This window comes from Furipterus horrens, unplaced genomic scaffold (genome assembly GCF_987537825.1).
Source record: "Furipterus horrens unplaced genomic scaffold, mFurHor1.1.pri manual_scaffold_9, whole genome shotgun sequence".
Lineage (NCBI taxonomy): Eukaryota > Metazoa > Chordata > Mammalia > Chiroptera > Furipteridae > Furipterus > Furipterus horrens.
Window position 1 is genome coordinate 99,387,451 of NW_028327179.1, and position 5,712 is coordinate 99,393,162.

General features: G+C 48.7%; 1 pseudogene; it reads right to left on the reverse strand.

Moving 5' to 3' along the window:
* Positions 1-1,049: 1,049 nt before the first annotated feature.
* LOC150002310 (transketolase-like protein 1) lies at positions 1,050-4,192 on the reverse strand (annotated as a pseudogene).
* Positions 4,193-5,712: the final 1,520 nt, after the last annotated feature.

A 5,712-nucleotide genomic window follows, 5' to 3' on the forward strand; every position in this document is an offset into this window, starting at 1 on the left:
GTGGACTCTCAGGTGCCCCCAGCTGGGGACCTGGCCCACAACCCAGGTGTGTACCCTGACTGGGAATCGAACTGGTGACTCTTCAGTTCACAAGCCAGTGTTCAACCCACTGAGCCACACCAGCCAGGGCTCGCTTAAAAATCTCATAACCCACTTTAATTACTTAAAGCTGGGAGTTAGTATGTGCGTAAGAGAAGGGACAGAAGCCTCACAATTTGGGGGATGGACTCAGGTGTAGCACAGCCATTTTATTGAGAGACGCCTTGGCTGGTAGTTCTTTTCTTAGTTATGCAAATAGCTATGGCTGGTCCGCAGTGCCAAGGAGATGGGAGGCTCTAGACCACAGAATGGGGATGAAAAAGCTTACAGGGCCTGCGCAAGATTTCTGGGGGTGGCTGGGACTGGTCACCACACCCGCTGCATCCCAGGCCACGGTCAGGGTTTAAAAATAAGGCAGCAGCCATTAAGCAGAGAGCCACACACATGATTTGAAAGAAGGTAGAGGCCACCAGGCCGTTTGAAAAAAGGACTTTTCCTTGCAGACCTGGACTCTCCCTGGACTCTTGGAACTCAGGACATGTGGAGAGGACACTCTTGGGACGTGTGCCTTTCTGGGACTTCACCATGCTTTTCTGGACCATTATATGGAGGCTAGTGAAATCATACCAAGATCCTGAAGGAGAGAGCTGACAGATGAGGGATGGGGAACTTCTGGGCATGTTTTTGGCTTCTAGCCTTTTGGGGAGCAAGGGAAGCGTTGGGTCCCGTGGGAGAAGAGCGCTCTGAGCTGAAGTGCCCCCAACCCCCTACCCCAGGTTGGAATATTGTAAATAAAGACCAGTTTTTCTCAACACTAACTGGCAAGTCTTACACCAGGGCGCCACATGAATGAACGCTCTTTTGCTCAGTAACTTATGTAGTTACAGCTTATCAGGAACCTGCTTTGCCTTTAAGAAGAACCAAGAACAGACAGGATAGATTTAAATGATGGTTTGTCAACAAGCATAAATGTAGAGGCCAGTCTTTTAAGACTGAAGCCAACAGCCATTTTAGTTTGTTAAAATACATTTCATGGCCACTCTAATGTGTTTGGCACTAATCCCAAACCTATCCAGCAGTCCATTTGACTTCCCACTCTGAGGCCCTCCTTGCACAGCCAGCCTGTGAACCAGAACGTCAGGCTCCATGGAGACAGCTGCACGGACAGCTTCCCCGATGCCACCCTCCACTGTGATAATTCGGCCACCTGGGCACTTTGCATCAGAGATGATGGTGGCTGCATCCGGGGGCTTAACAGTCAACAGGTCAATGACGCAGATAGAAATGTCTTGTTTGGGAAGAGCATCAGCAGCTGCTAAGACTTCAGGCAGAGCAACTCCAGCTCCCATAAGTGTGACCTTGTCATTGACAATGACCTTGGCCTGTCCATCTCAAAACTTTCTTGTGGGGTGTAAATAACGTCAGTTTCTGGTCGGTTGGTCCAAATGTAGCACATCCCCTTGGTATGGGCAGCCAGGAACACAGCATGCTCTGTCAAGAGTGTGTCACTTGGGTAGAAAGTGGTGCAGTTGGGAATGGCTTGGAACAGTGGTTCTCAACCCTCCTAAGGCCGCGACCCTTTAATACAGCTCCTCATCTGTGGTGACCCCCAATCATAAAGTTATTGTCGTTGCTACTTCATAACTGTAATTTTGCTGCTGTTATGAATCATAATGTAAATATCTGATATGCAGGATGTATTTTCATTGTTACAAATGGAACATAATGAAAGCATAGTGATTAATCACAAAAACAATATGTAATTATATATTTGTTTTCTGATGGTCTTAGGTGACCCCTGTGAAAGGGTCATTCGACCCCCAAAGGGGTTGCGACCCACAGGTTGAGAACCGCTGGCTTAGAACATGGTCACTCTCTGGAGCCGTCTTCACCAACGGACACCCTGCAGTGGGGCCCAATAAGGTTGGTGTTGCTTTGAGAGATGGCTCCAATCCGGATCCGATCAAACGCTCGGGTCATAAAGGCAGTGAAGGTGCTAACAGAAGCAGTGGTCCGACCACGGATGGTGCACCCCAGCGCCACGTTCACCTCGTTTTGCGCCGGCAGTGAAACACTCGATGAAGCACTCAGGGCGCTTTCTCTTGAACATCTCAGAGACAGTGGGGTCCATGGTGTCACTGTTCAGCACAAGGACTCTGATTCACAGGGTCCAGCTTAGCCAGAGCCAAACCACATGCTTTCTAAGCGGCTACCTTGTGTTGACTCTCTAAGCGGACGGAGAGGTCATCTCTGTGGCCGTGATGTTGATTTGAGGCAAGTCTCCAATAGGGGATTTGGTTCAAGATGCCTGTTGGTCTTTGTTTGGCTCTCAATTAGTTTGATAATTGCATCTACTCTTTCTGGTGGCATTGGCTTTCCATGCCCATTTTCTGCATCCTCAATGCTTGGAACATCCTGGCCTTTGAAGGTCTTGGCGATTGCAGCAGTGGGCTTGTTCTTCACTTGAGTTGCTTGCCAGAAGACCTCACACAGTGCCTCAATGTCACAGCCATCCTCTGTGGAAGATTTCCACCCAAAGTCTTCGCAACAATTCCGAAAGATGTCTGTGCGGTTCTCAATGGGCAAGACACCACGACAGCCCGTGCGGTTCGTGTTGAAGATGGCTCTGAGATTGTCCAGACGGTAGTGGGAACTGAAGGCCAAAGCCTCCCAGAAGAAGCCCCCAAGACTCACCGTCTCTCAAGCTGGTGTTAGGGTGGTCAGTACACGGGCGGTGAAAGGGTTCGCAAAGGGAAGAAAAGGCAGAGAACAAAGTTTTATTCACTTTCCAAAACGGAGAGGGGCATGGTGTGGAGAGAGGCACCCGCAGTGAAATGTGGGGGCTTTGAGTTTATATTGCATTACAACTGGATTATAAAGGGGGGGGTTGCTATTGTGTGGCCCCCGGGCTGTTAGGGGCCTTGCGACACAGGAGGTTTCCATTGGTTTTGCATAAATTGCAGTTTGCTCCAATGTTATCTTCTACCTGTGCCTGGGGGCGCAGTTAATCACGTCCTGGGGGCACAAGCTCAAAGGAGTAACATGGCAGTCACGTTTAACAAGGTCATAGGCCTGCTCGGCAAATGGCACCAGAGAGCAAATGGCACAGGCCTTGTCCTTTCAGCTGGCCTTGCCAAGTACTTGCCAGTATATGCCATCCCGCACGCGGCCCCCAGTCCTTGTCTGAACCATCCGATGGCCATATCAACAAATGCTGCCCTGGCTGGTGTGGCTCAGTGGATTTGTTACAGAAACAGGGGAGTCCAGAAACAAACCCCAGAGTTTGTTTCTGGACAAACGGAAGGAGCCTACAGAGCCTGTGAATGGGCAGAATGGTTTGCAACACCCACTGCGGCAGAGGACGCAGTCGGATATATAGGCAGCTGCGGACATTTTAGCTCTCTGGCTCTGGCTCTCTGGGGCTAGCTCTCTCTCTGGCCCTGGCTCTCGTGGGCTCCCTCCATGTGGCTTGGAGGAGCAGGGGTCTCCAGGCTGCTTTAAGAAGAAGCTCTCGCCATGCAGTTTTGAGAAGGAGAGGAGATCCATGCGGTTTACAGGAAGAAGGCAGTGTACAAGGAGGCTGAGAATCAAGATGGTTCTGCATTGAGAGCTGGAGGGCACCACAGCACAGAAAGGACCTCCCCAATCAGAACTGAGTGATTGGCAGCTACTGGTAAAGCTGAACAGTGTCTAGGAAGTAGGGAAACGGTGTTTCTGACTTTCCTAAGATTGGCCAGGTCTGGGAGGGGGAGGCAGGACTATGTGTAAATAAACAATTCTTTTTCTTTTCACCAAACTCTGGTATCGAGAGTTATAATTCTGGCGGCGGGCAATAGGGCCCCTAACTAAACAGCCCGTGGGTTCTGTTTCAGTCGGAGCAGCCCAGGGGTTCTGCTACAGATTGAGCGCCAGCCTGTGAACCAAGGGGGTCACTGGTTCAATTCCCAGTCCGGGCACATGCCTGGGTTGCAGGCCAGCTCCCCAGATGGGGGCATATGAGAGGCAACCACACACTGATGTTTCTCTCCTTCTCTTTCCCTTCACTCTAAAAATAAATAAATAAAATCTTAAAAAAAGAAAAAAATGCCAGTCGCTTACCGAGAATGAATCGGTCGATGTTTGGGTTCTCTGGGTCCCCCTGTTTGTCTCTCATGATGGGAAAGAACAGCAGACGTGGTCTCAGCAGCACTGCTGCATGACGTGGGTGGCTGGAGCTCGAGGCACACGTGGCCCTGATGGCGTGGACGTGCAAGCGATTGGCCAGGTGCCCTAGCGCCTGCGCAGTATCGGCGTCGGGCTTGGCTCCATTGGCCCCGCGATGCTAACCTCAGCAGCAACCCACTCACCGTTGGAGGAGAAAATGGCCGCAGCCAAACATTGTATACACTGTTAACAGGAGTATAAATTGGTAGAACCAGTTTGGGAAATTAATACCTTGAACAAACAATAATAATCTATAACTTAGCAATTTACTAATAACTATAGATCTGGCAGGCAGGTATGCAGATAGGTATATAGGTAGGTAGGTAGGCAGGTAACCTACCAACAGACATGACAAAAATGGCCATAACGGCATTATTCCTAATAGCCCCAAACTGGAAACTATCCAAATGCCCATCGACAGCAGAATGAATAAATTGTGGTAAATTCATATAATAAAATAGCCTACAATGATCCAAGTGAATAATCTACAAGTACATACAATAGGAAAGAATCGGACAGATACAACTTTGAGTGAAAGAAAGAAGAGACAAGTGTCATATTATTTTGTTTACTTAAAGTTTCTTAACAAGTATAACTTGTCCACAATGTCAGAAGGGTGGGCTCTCGGCGGTGAGGGTAGCGACGGGAGCGAGCCGCAGAGCTCTTGCTGGGGTGCTGGTGCTGACTATGTCGTAGTCCTTGATCTGGGTTCTGGATAGTCAGGTTTATTCACTGCGGGAAACCTTATTTAAGCCCTGGCTGGTGTGGCTCGTGGGTTGAGCTCTGGTCTGCAGACCGAAAGGTCACAGGTTCAATTCCCAGTCAAGGCTCATGCCTGGGTTGTGGGCCAGGTCCCCAGTTGAGTGTGTGCAAGAGGCAACTGATGCATGTTTCTCTCCCTCTCTTTCTCCCTCCCTTCCCCTCTCTCTCAAAAAAGCCAAAACTTATTTACGCCATTTCTCTGTGTACATTTGCTTCACTAGTGAGTTGTTATTGTTGTTTTTAAATAGGATCAGGGAAAGGAGAAGAAAACAGCAAAGGAGACAGTAAATGATGGAGGAGGAGGAAAACCAGAATGCAATGTCTTGAAAGCCACATAAAAATAGTTTATCCATTTTGCCCTGGCTGGTGTGGCTCAATGGATCGAGTGCCGGCCTGCAAACCAAAGGGTCACCAGTTCAATTCCCAGTCAGGGCACATGCCTGAGTTACAGGCTGGGCCCCTAGTTGTCGGTGCGCAAGAGGCAACCACATGTTGTTGTTTCTCTCCCTCCCTTTCTCCCCACCTTGCCCTCTCTCTAAAAATAAATAAAATTTAAATTTTTTAAAATAGTTATTTAGAAGAAAGAGGTGTAACTGAAATATATAAAGAATTCTAACAACTCAACAATAAAAAGACACATATCTCATTAAAAATGGGTGAAGGATTTGAATTGACATTTCTCCAAAGCTGATATATGAGTAGCTAAAG